At 37.9% G+C, this 16,815-nt stretch overlaps 1 non-coding gene and 2 pseudogenes across 1 annotated transcript; all 3 read left to right on the forward strand.

Annotated features, from left to right (window-relative positions):
- The first annotated feature begins 226 nt into the window (after positions 1–226).
- Positions 227–376, forward strand: LOC120036415 (annotated as a pseudogene).
- Positions 377–1,048: 672 nt separating this feature from the next.
- LOC120036394 lies at positions 1,049–1,167 on the forward strand. The gene has a single exon (XR_005474487.1). It is a non-coding gene; the product is annotated as a 5S ribosomal RNA (ribosomal RNA).
- A 691-nt stretch (positions 1,168–1,858) lies between these two features.
- LOC120036418 lies at positions 1,859–2,008 on the forward strand (annotated as a pseudogene).
- The last annotated feature ends 14,807 nt before the right edge of the window (positions 2,009–16,815 follow it).

A 16,815-nucleotide genomic window follows, 5' to 3' on the forward strand; every position in this document is an offset into this window, starting at 1 on the left:
GTTAAGATATTAAAAAGTAATTGGTGATTTTTTCGACAGTGTTGCATGATGGGAATCTAGTGGTTCACTGATATAATCTAGTAAACAAAATAAACTACTTTTTCACCACTCTGTGTGCAAGTGCATTCCTAAACGGCATTTAACGCAGGTCGATGTGATACGATATTATCAGAACACAAAGTGGTTACCGTTAGCGGAAAATGTTGGCACTGGAGAGACTTTTCCTCCACTAAGCAGAAGAGATACCGTGATCAAGAAGGTGGTTCACCCAGTGTGGGGCTCAGCCATTGCACTCTGGCTGTGCTGACCCCTTGCGAATTTTCCAAATGTGGGAATCTCGATTGCATAATTTATGGTAGTGGTCGTTTGCGCTTTACTCTGATGTCTTTGTAAATAATAAACCTTTGCTTGGCGGCAGGCTTGAGGATGACTTGAGTCAACTGACTGTGCTTATGGAGATCTTTGAAGTCAGTTGTGAAAGAGACTTTGTGGACCAATCGAAAGGTGGAAACATTTGTTTGTAGCAAAACATTGTTGGCATTTTGTCGAAACATTATGTTGCGAAATGCAGCATTGTATTTATGCCACGCTGGTACTTCAATCAAGAGATAGTTGAGAAGCCACTCTAACCCTCCCCCCGGTCATGATGTGTCATGCGCTTCCAATATGAAATTGTCCATACATGCGTTCCTCCTTAGCACAGAACAATGCAATAGGTTTTCAACATCCAGAGCTTTTGTGTATTTATTGTGGCTAGTAGGATAGCTGCATGGGAAACTGTTGCTGATGATGTATTTGTCAGAAGTCATTGTATTTGTCCGTTTTTTCCCACAAGGCTGAAATATGTGCCCTCGCTTTGAAATGTTAGCAAGGTTTGTTTGTATTTCATCCAACTATCTGTGCTAAAAAGTGATGGCTACAGTATATGTAATTTCTTCCACTTTTGGAGTGAGCCAAAGTTCAAGCTGCTTATCTAATTGGTGAGAATGCAATGTCTGTTTATCAGACTCACTTTGACTTTATATGGTGTACCAAGAGATGTGCCTTCGCTTACGGCCATACCAGCCTGAATACGCCCGATCTCGTCTGATCTCGGAAGCTAAGCAGGGTCGGGCCTGGTTAGTACTTGGATGGGAGACCGCCTGGGAATACCAGGTGCTGTAAGCCTTTTGTCCACTAGGGGGTGTGGCATTATTTCATCAGCAACACTGCCTTGTAGTAAGCATTTGATGCTGAATTGACTAAATGCAGCTTCTATGGGCTAGTCTCCCCTGCCCTTTTAATACGATCAAAGTTCCTTGTGTTGTCAGGGAGCAACTGCCTTTTATTTATAAGACAAATAAGAATATTGTTACTGAATGCAGCTTGTGTGTGCTTTGTGCTCCCTCGCCCTGTTCAAATGATCAAAGGAAATAATGCTGGTGAGGAGTGGAACTGGACTGGTGTCTGATGGCCCTGTGTTTTCCATGTTGGAATTACAACCCTTCTTTTATGGAGTAAATCAAAAGCACAAGAGAATGTGAGATGTTATCGATAATAAATCAATTGGTTTCATGCATTTGTCTGTGTGTGTGTGTGTGTCTGAATGTGATTGTATTTCGTCATATCGCAAACATTTGTGATATCAGATAGGTTAAGATATTAAAAAGTAATTGGTGATTTTTTCGACAGTGTTGCATGATGGGAATCTAGTGGTTCACTGATATAATCTAGTAAACAAAATAAACTACTTTTTCACCACTCTGTGTGCAAGTGCATTCCTAAACGGCATTTAACGCAGGTCGATGTGATACGATATTATCAGAACACAAAGTGGTTACCGTTAGCGGAAAATGTTGGCACTGGAGAGACTTTTCCTCCACTAAGCAGAAGAGATACTGTGATCAAGAAGGTGGTTCACCCAGTGTGGGGCTCAGCCATTGCACTCTGGCTGTGCTGACCCCTTGCGAATTTTCCAAATGTGGGAATCTCGATTGCATAATTTATGGTAGTGGTCGTTTGCGCTTTACTCTGATGTCTTTGTAAATAATAAACCTTTGCTTGGCGGCAGGCTTGAGGATGACTTGAGTCAACTGACTGTGCTTATGGAGATCTTTGAAGTCAGTTGTGAAAGAGACTTTGTGGACCAATCGAAAGGTGGAAACATTTGTTTGTAGCAAAACATTGTTGGCATTTTGTCGAAACATTATGTTGCGAAATGCAGCATTGTATTTATGCCACGCTGGTACTTCAATCAAGAGATAGTTGAGAAGCCAGTCTAACCCTCCCCCCGGTCATGATGTGTCATGCGCTTCCAATATGAAATTGTCCATACATGCGTTCCTCCTTAGCACAGAACAATGCAATAGGTTTTCAACATCCAGAGCTTTTGTGTATTTATTGTGGCTAGTAGGATAGCTGCATGGGAAACTGTTGCTGATGATGTATTTGTCAGAAGTCATTGTATTTGTCCGTTTTTTCCCACAAGGCTGAAATATGTGCCCTCGCTTTGAAATGTTAGCAAGGTTTGTTTGTATTTCATCCAACTATCTGTGCTAAAAAGTGATGGCTACAGTATATGTAATTTCTTCCACTTTTTGAGTGAGCCAAAGTTCAAGCTGCTTATCTAATTGGTGAGAATGCAATGTCTGTTTATCAGACTCACTTTGACTTTATATGGTGTACCAAGAGATGTTCCTTCGCTTACGGCCATACCAGCCTGAATACGCCCATCCTGATTGGAGAAGTGACGACAGGTGCGAGTTTTGAGCTGTGAGTGAGTGTTTGCTGGAGAGTGTTTGCTCGAGAGCTATTTTTGTTAATTAATTGGTTTTTGCAATATAATTTATTATTTTCTTCAGTTGAATAGTTTAAAGTTTGGTTAGTCTTCCCCCTTGCAGGTTTTCTGCTTGGGGGAGAGCCTTTTTTGGACCCATTTTTTGATATATTATGACGGACAACATGGCAACGACAAACGGAATGGAAAAGGACAACGAAAATGCGCAACGGAAGAAAAATGAAGATAAAGAAGGAATGAAATATGGAAAAGAATACACGGTGGCAATTGAGTTGGAAGGAGAAGACAAAGTGACGACAATGGAACTACTAAGAGCAATTAAGGAGGTGTGTGGAGAGGTGGTGGGATGCCGAATGAAAGGAGAAAAGAAGTATGAAGTTACGATGAGGAATGAAAAAGGAAAAGAACGGCTAATGGATGGAATACGAATAAAGGACACCAAGATACTGGCGAGAGATATTAATGTGAAGGAAGTGGTGGTGTCGTTCATGAATCTGCCTGTATACATGGAAGACAGTGCTATATTGGGCAAGCTATGTAGCTGGGGTGTATCAGCAGTCTCTGAAATCAGGAGGAGAGTTTGGCCAGGCACGGATATAGCAGATGGCACGAGATACTGCAAAGTCAAATTCACTGATACTGTGAAATCACTGCCGTACTCTACAAAGTTTGATACGCTTGAAGGTGGAGAGTACTTTAGAGTCATGCATGATAAGCAGGTCAGAGTTTGTAGGCTTTGTATTCAGCCTGGGCATATTGTGAAGGACTGCCCTGAATTTAAATGTTATAAGTGCGGGAAGCAAGGGCATTATGCAAGAGAATGTGTAGGTGGAAAGGAAAGGGCATTTTGCGAAGGATGTCGCATGAGAGCTGACGAGTGCAAATGTGGAGAGGTTGTGAATGAGGAGGGGAGCCAGGATCTTTTTGTGGAGGCTGATGTATCACCCCGAGTAGAAGAAGACGATGGAGGAGAAGACGTGGTGGAGGGAGGAGAGACGGAGAAAAGAAGAGGGGAAAAGATGGAACAGAAGACGGAGGAAATAGGAGGCAGTATGGATTCAGAGATAAGAAGAGGGAGTTTTCAGGAGGAGGACGGGAGTGGGATGGGTGGAGGCACTGGGGACTCACAGTTTTTGGGGGGGGCCTCGGGCTATGTGGGTGCTTCGGAAGGAGGTGAAGTGGAGGGGAGTGGGATGCTGACAACTATACAGGAGACGCAAATGGATACAAGCAGCACAACAGGCACAGGAAAGAAGAATTCGAGTTGGTTGGAAGAGATGGATTTAGAGGCAATTTCAGATTCAGAAGACATGGAAAAGATTGATAGAGCAAGGGTAAGCTACAGGAAGAGGAAAGTGGCGTTGGAGGTGAAAAAGGACGAAAAAGGAAGAAAACATGACAAAAGGTAGAGGAAAATGAGAAAATATATTTTCTTATTATTATTTATTGGAATGGTTAATTGTATGTCAATCAATGCGAATGGTTTAAGAACAATGGAAAAATTTCAAAGAATAGTTAAAATGAAGAATTCGGATATTTTATGCCTGCAAGAAACACATTGGGACAATGTATGTATTTTAGAAGTAAAAAAAATATGGAGAGATTTTATTTTTGTTAACAATGGCAGGGGGAATTCAAGTGGGGTTGCTATTTTATTGAGGAAGGATGTGGTGGATAATGTGAAACAGATATATAATGATAATAATGGGAGGATTTTAATTGTAGATTTTGAATATATGAGTAGGGTTTTTAGAATTATAAATATTTATGCGCCTAATACTGAAATAGAGCGCAAAGATTTATTTTTAGAAATAGGAAAATGGTGTGAGGGAAACTGTATTGTAGTTGGGGATTTTAATGTTAAAATGGATAGACTGGATATGACAAGAGGAGCTATTTTTAGAAGTGATGTATCTAGGGGGGTTTTAAAGAAGATGATGATAGAAAAAGGAATGATTGATATATGGAGGGATGAGAATCCGTACAAGAGAGAATTTTCTAGAAGGCAGGTGGTTTTAGGGGAGTTGAAACAGACACGGATAGATCTGGTTTTAGTAAATGAAGGGTTAAGGAATTTTATGAAGGATATTAAGTATATTTTTACAACTTTTAGTGATCATGCTGGGTTAACATTTTCGGTGGGGTTAGATAGGGAGGGGAAAGGGGGGGGAGTGTGGTGTATGAATGCAAGGTATCTAGGTGATGAGGAATATGGAATACAACTTAAATCTTTGATAGAACATGAAATGGAGGATAAGCAAAAAGGGAATGATAAGTGCCAGTGGTGGGAAAATGTTAAGAAAAAAATAAAAGATTTTAGTATTAGATATGCAAGGAAGAAAAGGAGTAGGATGACAAGAGAAGAAAATTATTTAAGAGCAAAATTGAATGAAGAAATGAGGAAATGTGATATTGATCCTATTTATAATATTGAAAGGTTTTTAGATTTAAAGGCACAATTGAGCAAATGTGAAATAGATAAATGTAAGGGGGCATCTATTAGAAGTAGGGCAAAGTATGTTTTAGAAGGGGAGAAATGTACGTCTTTTTTTCTTGGTTTAGAGAAAACTAAACAGACGAAATCATATATTAGTGAGATAGAAAATGTAAAGGGTGAAGTGGTAAATGATTATGTTGAGATATTAGAAACTGTACAGAATTTTTATAAGGATTTATTTAAGAAAGGGGAGGTGGATGAAGAGTGTGTAAAGGAGATTTTAGGTAGTGTGGATGTGCAAATTGGTGTTGAGGAAAAGCAAATATGTGATAGGAAGATAACAGTGGATGAAGTGAAAGATGCAATTAAGGGATTACAAATAAATAAAAGTCCTGGAGTAGATGGACTAATTGCAGAGTTTTACAAAATGTATGAAAGTTTTTTAGCACCGATTTTAATGGAAGTGTATCAATATATGGAAGATAATAATACTGTTTCAGACTCCATGGTGACAGGACTGATATCGGTTTTATATAAAAATAAGGGGAGCAAAATGAAATTAGAAAATTATAGGCCAATTAGTTTATTAAATTCAGATTATAAGATTTTAGCTAAGATATTGGCGAATAGGATGAAGATGGTTTTAAATGATATTATAGCACCTACACAAAATTATAGTGTGCCTGGAAGAGACATAGCTGATACCATCATTACACTTAGAGATGTGATAAATAAAATGAATAGCGATAAGAGAGGGGGAATTGTTTTAAGTATAGATTTTAATAAAGCTTTTGACAGGGTGGAACATGATTTTATGTTTAGGGTACTGGAAAAATATGGGTTTGGAAATAGAATAATAGGATGGATAAAATTATTATATAGAAAGGCAAAAAGTAGGGTAAAATGTAATGGGGTTTTAACAGATTCTTTTATTCTTGAGAGATCAGTGAGACAGGGGTGCCCTTTATCAGCATTACTGTATGTTTTATCGGTAGAACCCTTAGCGGCATACCTTAAAAAAGATCATTTTATAAATTGTGTAGAGACTCCGCAAGGAGGTTTTAGTTTAATTCATCAATATGCAGACGATACCACAATAACAGTTAGAGATGAGGAAAGTGTTAAAAGGGTGATGGAGTGTTTTAAAGTATATGAGAAAGCCTCAGGAGCAAAAGTGAATATGGAGAAGTCAGTAATAATGTATGTTGGGAAGATTAATGAGGAGATTTTTCCTTTTAAAATGGTAAATGATTATTTTAAGGTGTTAGGTGTGTTTTTAGGGGTGAAGGAACAGGAAGCTAGGGATATGACATGGAGTGGGGTTATAAACAAAGTTAGGAAGGTGGTAAATATGTGGAGGGGGAGGTCTTTGAAATTAAAAGGGAAAGTAATTGTCATAAATTCATTGTTGATGTCAATTTTTATTTATGTAATGAATGTTTTGGATATGCCAGAATGGGTTTTATCTGAAATGAATAAAATTGTAGTTGATTTTTTATGGGAAGGGAAGGGGGTGAAAATAGCTTTTAAAACTTTGATTGCAGGTTATGAGGAGGGGGGCTTGAAGTTGGTGGATTTAAATGTGAGGAAAACAGCAATTAGAGTCAAAATGGTACGTAAATATTTATATGGGGAATTAGATTATGGATGGAAAAGATTTTTTAAGGAGTATTTGCAGGAGGTTGGGAGGATGGGGGACAATGGTTTATTGATGTGTATGAAAAAGGAAATGTTAGGTAATATACCTTTGTTTTATAGAGAAGTGTTTGAGGCTTGGGGGGAGTTTTTACCAAATATTTATTATGAGTGTACCATTTTAGACAATATTTTAAATCAGCCAATTTTTTTAAATCCCAAGATACAGTATAATAATAAGATGTTGTTTTGTAAATATTTTATGAGGGCTGGGATGAGACAGATTGGGGACATCTTATATGAGGTAATTCCGGGGTTCCTTCCAAGTCAGGCAATATTTGATAATGTGGTTGAAGAAAATGATGAAATAAGTAGAACTACTGTGGAGAACATGTATAAGAGAATATTAGGATGTCTTCCTGGGGAGTGGGGTGTTTTAATAAATAAAGAGGTGGCAACAAGAGCTAGGGGTTTACCGGTTTTATATTATGAAGGTAATGGGAAGAAGCATGATTTGTCAGGTTTGAAAGTTAAAAAAGTTTATGAAAAATGTATTTTAAGAGAGATAAAAACTCCTGCTTCGGAAAAAGTGTGGTCTAGGGTGTTTGCAAATATAGATGTAAAATCAATATGGAAGAATGTAAATGTAAAATATAATTCTATAGAATGTGAAGACAATGATTTTAAAATGAAACATAATAGAATTTTTACGAACGTGGTTTTACATCAAATAAATAGAGATATTAAAAGAGAATGTGATATTTGTGGTACGGGGGTGGAAAATTTTATGCACTTTTTTGTTGAATGTAGTAGATTAGATGAGTTTCATAAGTTTTTAAAGGGGATTTTAGTACAACAGTGGGGAGAAGAGATTGTTGCTGGGGTTGAGTGGAGGAGGTTGTTTCTTTTTGGTTTAACTGGGAAAAGCAAAGTTATTAATTTTAATTTGATGAATTTTGTTCTTAGTCATGCCAGATACGCTGTAAGACTAAGAAGGAATTTGGGACATTATGAAGGGAAAATTGTGAGTGTAGAGGTTTTATTTAGAAGTATGTTAGAGAAAGATATAGAAGTAATATATAAATATGGTGGATGTAATTTTGAAAAATTGTTTGTGTGGGGGAGCAATTTTATTGAAATTGAGTCGAATGGAAAACTTGTTTTTAATTATTAATTGGTTTTGGTGGATGATTGTGTTTCTAATAGGTTTTATTTTCTTTTCTTTTTTTGATTTTGTAAAAGGATGAATTGTTCAACCTTTTGATTGTTGATTGAATGTTGTAAATGTTATGTGTTTCTTCATAATAAAAGAAAAAAAAAAAAAAAAAATACGCCCGATCTCGTCCGATCTCGGAAGCTAAGCAGGGTCGGGCCTGGTTAGTACTTGGATGGGAGACCGCCTGGGAATACCAGGTGCTGTAAGCTTTTTGCTCCAGTAGAGGGTTCTCTTGTGTCATGCGTGGAGCAACTGCCTTTTATTTATCACCCTAATAATATCATGTCTTTTATTGGACTAAATGCAGTTTGTTAGTGCTTCCCTGCCCTGCCCTGATCAAATCAAATAATGGACCGTGCGTTTCCCTCAAAATGTAGGCAGTACATTCAGCATTTGTTTTTAGGCTAGGAGACTGTCAATGTCTGTAGTCCGTTAGGGCCCTGTAAAATCCCTTCAATGTTTTGCCTGATCCCCCCCCCCCCCCCAAATTCCCCCTTTTCTCCATTTACTTTTCCCCGTTCGTCCCTGTTTCTGCAGGTTTTCGCTCTCAAAATAAACCTTTTTTATTAATAGAAAAACAACACGATTGGATGTCCATGACAATGTTTAAACCCTATCAGGAGACCACTTTTGTAGTTACCCTTAAACGCAAGTGTGCGCCAGGAAGAGACCTTAGTTTGGTTAAGCGGTGTTGCTGTAGCGCTCGTGTTGTAGCGCTCGTGTTATTGCGGAGTTTGCAAAACAAATGGCCACTGGATTGATGCAAATAATCATGATATAATTCTGCCAGGCTGGCATAGGCTACTTTGCAGTTAACTTTTAATTGAGAAGGTTTTGGGGGAAGCCTTTCCTTTTCTACCAGAAGAAGGTTATATCATTAGCCTCATAAGCTAACGGCTACACAAAGTGTAGACATGCGCGCGCTCCGCACGCATGCGCACAGAAACTGGGCAGTCCTGTGCCGTTTCTGAAAGTTGCGTGGAAATACGAATCACTGATGCATTTTGTTCATGTCTTATGATTCACTTGGGCAAATGAATGCATTTTCTAACAAGTTGAAGGGATTTAGTTGACTTCCTCCTTAGTTCAAAACATTTTTGAATAATGTTGAATTTCTGTTTGAATGTCTGGATTCCGTGCCGTATTTTATAGGGCCCTAGTCCATGAAGTTGTCATAAGTGTCAACATAGGATATGCCCCCCCCCCCCCCCCCCAAGAGTGAAATATATGGCCTGGAAATGTAAGCAAGGTTTGAGCTTTTTCAGTGTGTTGAGTCACAACGTGGACATTCCTCTGTCTCCCGATGAGTGAGCGACACATTGCCTTTATATAGTGTACCAAGAGTTTGCCCTTCGCTTACGGCCATACCAGCCTGAATACGCCCATCCTGATTGGAGAAGTGACGACAGGTGCGAGTGTCTGAGCTGTGAGTGAGTGTTTGCTGGAGAGTGTTTGCTCGAGAGCTATTTTTGTTAATTAATTGGTTTTTGCAATATAATTTATTATTTTCTTCAGTTGAATAGTTTAAAGTTTGGTTAGTCTTCCCCCTTGCAGGTTTTCTGCTTGGGGGAGAGCCTTTTTTGGACCCATTTTTTGATATATTATGACGGACAACATGGCAACGACAAACGGAATGGAAAAGGACAACGAAAATGCGCAACGGAAGAAAAATGAAGATAAAGAAGGAATGAAATATGGAAAAGAATACACGGTGGCAATTGAGTTGGAAGGAGAAGACAAAGTGACGACAATGGAACTACTAAGAGCAATTAAGGAGGTGTGTGGAGAGGTGGTGGGATGCCGAATTAAAGGAGAAAAGAAGTATGAAGTTACGATGAGGAATGAAAAAGGAAAAGAACGGCTAATGGATGGAATACGAATAAAGGACACCAAGATACTGGCGAGAGATATTAATGTGAAGGAAGTGGTGGTGTCGTTCATGAATCTGCCTGTATACATGGAAGACAGTGCTATATTGGGCAAGCTATGTAGCTGGGGTGTATCAGCAGTCTCTGAAATCAGGAGGAGAGTTTGGCCAGGCACGGATATAGCAGATGGCACGAGATACTGCAAAGTCAAATTCACTGATACTGTGAAATCACTGCCGTACTCTACAAAGTTTGATACGCTTGAAGGTGGAGAGTACTTTAGAGTCATGCATGATAAGCAGGTCAGAGTTTGTAGGCTTTGTATTCAGCCTGGGCATATTGTGAAGGACTGCCCTGAATTTAAATGTTATAAGTGCGGGAAGCAAGGGCATTATGCAAGAGAATGTGTAGGTGGAAAGGAAAGGGCATTTTGCGAAGGATGTCGCATGAGAGCTGACGAGTGCAAATGTGGAGAGGTTGTGAATGAGGAGGGGAGCCAGGATCTTTTTGTGGAGGCTGATGTATCACCCCGAGTAGAAGAAGACGATGGAGGAGAAGACGTGGTGGAGGGAGGAGAGACGGAGAAAAGAAGAGGGGAAAAGATGGAACAGAAGACGGAGGAAATAGGAGGCAGTATGGATTCAGAGATAAGAAGAGGGAGTTTTCAGGAGGAGGACGGGAGTGGGATGGGTGGAGGCACTGGGGACTCACAGTTTTTGGGGGGGGCCTCGGGCTATGTGGGTGCTTCGGAAGGAGGTGAAGTGGAGGGGAGTGGGATGCTGACAACTATACAGGAGACGCAAATGGATACAAGCAGCACAAAAGGCACAGGAAAGAAGAATTCGAGTTGGTTGGAAGAGATGGATTTAGAGGCAATTTCAGATTCAGAAGACATGGAAAAGATTGATAGAGCAAGGGTAAGCTACAGGAAGAGGAAAGTGGCGTTGGAGGTGAAAAAGGACGAAAAAGGAAGAAAACATGACAAAAGGTAGAGGAAAATGAGAAAATATATTTTCTTATTATTATTTATTGGAATGGTTAATTGTATGTCAATCAATGCGAATGGTTTAAGAACAATGGAAAAATTTCAAAGAATAGTTCAAATGAAGAATTCGGATATTTTATGCCTGCAAGAAACACATTGGGACAATGTATGTATTTTAGAAGTAAAAAAAATATGGAGAGATTTTATTTTTGTTAACAATGGCAGGGGGAATTCAAGTGGGGTTGCTATTTTATTGAGGAAGGATGTGGTGGATAATGTGAAACAGATATATAATGATAATAATGGGAGGATTTTAATTGTAGATTTTGAATATATGAGTAGGGTTTTTAGAATTATAAATATTTATGCGCCTAATACTGAAATAGAGCGCAAAGATTTATTTTTAGAAATAGGAAAATGGTGTGAGGGAAACTGTATTGTAGTTGGGGATTTTAATGTTAAAATGGATAGACTGGATATGACAAGAGGAGCTATTTTTAGAAGTGATGTATCTAGGGGGGTTTTAAAGAAGATGATGATAGAAAAAGGAATGATTGATATATGGAGGGATGAGAATCCGTACAAGAGAGAATTTTCTAGAAGGCAGGTGGTTTTAGGGGAGTTGAAACAGACACGGATAGATCTGGTTTTAGTAAATGAAGGGTTAAGGAATTTTATGAAGGATATTAAGTATATTTTTACAACTTTTAGTGATCATGCTGGGTTAACATTTTCGGTGGGGTTAGATAGGGAGGGGAAAGGGGGGGGAGTGTGGTGTATGAATGCAAGGTATCTAGGTGATGAGGAATATGGAATACAACTTAAATCTTTGATAGAACATGAAATGGAGGATAAGCAAAAAGGGAATGATAAGTGCCAGTGGTGGGAAAATGTTAAGAAAAAAATAAAAGATTTTAGTATTAGATATGCAAGGAAGAAAAGGAGTAGGATGACAAGAGAAGAAAATTATTTAAGAGCAAAATTGAATGAAGAAATGAGGAAATGTGATATTGATCCTATTTATAATATTGAAAGGTTTTTAGATTTAAAGGCACAATTGAGCAAATGTGAAATAGATAAATGTAAGGGGGCATCTATTAGAAGTAGGGCAAAGTATGTTTTAGAAGGGGAGAAATGTACGTCTTTTTTTCTTGGTTTAGAGAAAACTAAACAGACGAAATCATATATTAGTGAGATAGAAAATGTAAAGGGTGAAGTGGTAAATGATTATGTTGAGATATTAGAAACTGTACAGAATTTTTATAAGGATTTATTTAAGAAAGGGGAGGTGGATGAAGAGTGTGTAAAGGAGATTTTAGGTAGTGTGGATGTGCAAATTGGTGTTGAGGAAAAGCAAATATGTGATAGGAAGATAACAGTGGATGAAGTGAAAGATGCAATTAAGGGATTACAAATAAATAAAAGTCCTGGAGTAGATGGACTAATTGCAGAGTTTTACAAAATGTATGAAAGTTTTTTAGCACCGATTTTAATGGAAGTGTATCAATATATGGAAGATAATAATACTGTTTCAGACTCCATGGTGACAGGACTGATATCGGTTTTATATAAAAATAAGGGGAGCAAAATGAAATTAGAAAATTATAGGCCAATTAGTTTATTAAATTCAGATTATAAGATTTTAGCTAAGATATTGGCGAATAGGATGAAGATGGTTTTAAATGATATTATAGCACCTACACAAAATTATAGTGTGCCTGGAAGAGACATAGCTGATACCATCATTACACTTAGAGATGTGATAAATAAAATGAATAGCGATAAGAGAGGGGGAATTGTTTTAAGTATAGATTTTAATAAAGCTTTTGACAGGGTGGAACATGATTTTATGTTTAGGGTACTGGAAAAATATGGGTTTGGAAATAGAATAATAGGATGGATAAAATTATTATATAGAAAGGCAAAAAGTAGGGTAAAATGTAATGGGGTTTTAACAGATTCTTTTATTCTTGAGAGATCAGTGAGACAGGGGTGCCCTTTATCAGCATTACTGTATGTTTTATCGGTAGAACCCTTAGCGGCATACCTTAAAAAAGATCATTTTATAAATTGTGTAGAGACTCCGCAAGGAGGTTTTAGTTTAATTCATCAATATGCAGACGATACCACAATAACAGTTAGAGATGAGGAAAGTGTTAAAAGGGTGATGGAGTGTTTTAAAGTATATGAGAAAGCCTCAGGAGCAAAAGTGAATATGGAGAAGTCAGTAATAATGTATGTTGGGAAGATTAATGAGGAGATTTTTCCTTTTAAAATGGTAAATGATTATTTTAAGGTGTTAGGTGTGTTTTTAGGGGTGAAGGAACAGGAAGCTAGGGATATGACATGGAGTGGGGTTATAAACAAAGTTAGGAAGGTGGTAAATATGTGGAGGGGGAGGTCTTTGAAATTAAAAGGGAAAGTAATTGTCATAAATTCATTGTTGATGTCAATTTTTATTTATGTAATGAATGTTTTGGATATGCCAGAATGGGTTTTATCTGAAATGAATAAAATTGTAGTTGATTTTTTATGGGAAGGGAAGGGGGTGAAAATAGCTTTTAAAACTTTGATTGCAGGTTATGAGGAGGGGGGCTTGAAGTTGGTGGATTTAAATGTGAGGAAAACAGCAATTAGAGTCAAAATGGTACGTAAATATTTATATGGGGAATTAGATTATGGATGGAAAAGATTTTTTAAGGAGTATTTGCAGGAGGTTGGGAGGATGGGGGACAATGGTTTATTGATGTGTATGAAAAAGGAAATGTTAGGTAATATACCTTTGTTTTATAGAGAAGTGTTTGAGGCTTGGGGGGAGTTTTTACCAAATATTTATTATGAGTGTACCATTTTAGACAATATTTTAAATCAGCCAATTTTTTTAAATCCCAAGATACAGTATAATAATAAGATGTTGTTTTGTAAATATTTTATGAGGGCTGGGATGAGACAGATTGGGGACATCTTATATGAGGTAATTCCGGGGTTCCTTCCAAGTCAGGCAATATTTGATAATGTGGTTGAAGAAAATGATGAAATAAGTAGAACTACTGTGGAGAACATGTATAAGAGAATATTAGGATGTCTTCCTGGGGAGTGGGGTGTTTTAATAAATAAAGAGGTGGCAACAAGAGCTAGGGGTTTACCGGTTTTATATTATGAAGGTAATGGGAAGAAGCATGATTTGTCAGGTTTGAAAGTTAAAAAAGTTTATGAAAAATGTATTTTAAGAGAGATAAAAACTCCTGCTTCGGAAAAAGTGTGGTCTAGGGTGTTTGCAAATATAGATGTAAAATCAATATGGAAGAATGTAAATGTAAAATATAATTCTATAGAATGTGAAGACAATGATTTTAAAATGAAACATAATAGAATTTTTACGAACGTGGTTTTACATCAAATAAATAGAGATATTAAAAGAGAATGTGATATTTGTGGTACGGGGGTGGAAAATTTTATGCACTTTTTTGTTGAATGTAGTAGATTAGATGAGTTTCATAAGTTTTTAAAGGGGATTTTAGTACAACAGTGGGGAGAAGAGATTGTTGCTGGGGTTGAGTGGAGGAGGTTGTTTCTTTTTGGTTTAACTGGGAAAAGCAAAGTTATTAATTTTAATTTGATGAATTTTGTTCTTAGTCATGCCAGATACGCTGTAAGACTAAGAAGGAATTTGGGACATTATGAAGGGAAAATTGTGAGTGTAGAGGTTTTATTTAGAAGTATGTTAGAGAAAGATATAGAAGTAATATATAAATATGGTGGATGTAATTTTGAAAAATTGTTTGTGTGGGGGAGCAATTTTATTGAAATTGGGTCGAATGGAAAACTTGTTTTTAATTATTAATTGGTTTTGGTGGATGATTGTGTTTCTAATAGGTTTTATTTTCTTTTCTTTTTTTGATTTTGTAAAAGGATGAATTGTTCAACCTTTTGATTGTTGATTGAATGTTGTAAATGTTATGTGTTTCTTCATAATAAAAGAGAAAAAAAGAAATACGCCCGATCTCGTCCGATCTCGGAAGCTAAGCAGGGTCGGGCCTGGTTAGTACTTGGATGGGAGACCGCCTGGGAATACCAGGTGCTGTAAGCTTTTTGCTCCAGTAGAGGGTTCTCTTGTGTCATGCGTGGAGCAACTGCCTTTTATTTATCACCCTAATAATATCATGTCTTTTATTGGACTAAATGCAGTTTGTTAGTGCTTCCCTGCCCTGCCCTGATCAAATCAAATAATGGACCGTGCGTTTCCCTCAAAATGTAGGCAGTACATTCAGCATTTGTTTTTAGGCTAGGAGACTGTCAATGTCTGTAGTCCGTTAGGGCCCTGTAAAATCCCTTCAATGTTTTGCCTGATCCCCCCCCCCCCCAAATTCCCCCTTTTCTCCATTTACTTTTCCCCGTTCGTCCCTGTTTCTGCAGGTTTTCGCTCTCAAAATAAACCTTTTTTATTAATAGAAAAACAACACGATTGGATGTCCATGACAATGTTTAAACCCTATCAGGAGACCACTTTTGTAGTTACCCTTAAACGCAAGTGTGCGCCAGGAAGTGTAAGGAATTGTATTAGATATTGGTAACTTGTTTTAACAACTTCTCAACATTAGCTATGGTTGACACAATATACACACTCCCTTTTATATTGGACATAAGCTGGACTCATTGGACACATGCACGACACCCACAACTCCCCTCCCCCATGACAATCACTCAGACACACACAACTCAGGGTTGGAGCTCCAGACAAAGAACTACCTCAGGAACCAATGGAACGTGGACACCAGGCCTGTACAGGACTACCCAAGACCCAGATCGTCCAATCGGAAGGCCAGGCTCGCAGATCAACCTACTTTGCTTGTTGTCTATATATAAAACTGTAATACTGTGGAAACTCTCTCTTTTCCTGACGACCCCATACGGATCAGATAGAAAGAGCCGTGCTGCACGCTTTGCATAATATTTTTACACTTGAATAAACCTGCCTTATTATAAAATTATCCACCTCGTCCTATGTCTCCACTTGGTCTCCTGTCTCAAGTAAAACGAATTATCAACAGACTTGGTAGCAGAGGATGGTTAAAACATATTTGAATTCGGCCCAATAGAAAATTCATCGGACAGGAGACGAGAGGGAGAAAGATTCAAGAAGGAGAGGTGACCCGCTCGAGGGAGACGTCGGCGATTCAACTCACCCAGGAAACTGATCAAAGAGCTCGAAAATATTAAGGTAAGCAGAGCCGGTTTAATCAAAATCTGCATATTGTATTATAGCCAATATCTAAATTTAATGATCAGAAGTACTGAGGTGAGTGAATTGTTGCTAAATTTATGTGGAATTGTTTAGAATCTAAGGCATTGTGTAAAGATATTTGCGAAGTATAAAATCAAGTCGAATTAGTAATCTGGAACTAGTTGAATTATTCTTCAACTAGGAGTATCGGGGATAAATCTAAGCTTGAGGCTGATCAAGTCGAATTAGTAATCTGGAACTAGTTGAATTGTTCTTCAACTAGGAGTATCGGGGATAAACCTAAGCTTGACGCCGTTCAAGTCGAATTAGTAATCTGGGACTAGTGGACATGGCACACCACTAGGAGCATCGGGGATAAATCTAAGCTTGATATAGGAGTAATGGTATTAAACTTGAAACTCAAAGTGTTGAAATGTAATGTAGCCTGTTCAAGTCGTATTAGTAATCTGAGGCTAGTGGATATGGCACTCCACTAGAAGCATCGGTGATAAATCTAAGCTTGGCGTATTGGGATTCAAGTCGCATTAGTAATCTGGGACTAGTCGAAATATTCTTCAACTAGGAGCATCGGTGATAAATCTAAGCTTGAAATAGGAGTAATGGTATTAAACCTGAAACTCTCCAAATTAATGAGAGTGATTGAACGTTCCACG

This window comes from Salvelinus namaycush, unplaced genomic scaffold, assembly GCF_016432855.1.
Source record: "Salvelinus namaycush isolate Seneca unplaced genomic scaffold, SaNama_1.0 Scaffold1326, whole genome shotgun sequence".
Classification (NCBI taxonomy): Eukaryota; Metazoa; Chordata; class Actinopteri; order Salmoniformes; family Salmonidae; genus Salvelinus; species Salvelinus namaycush.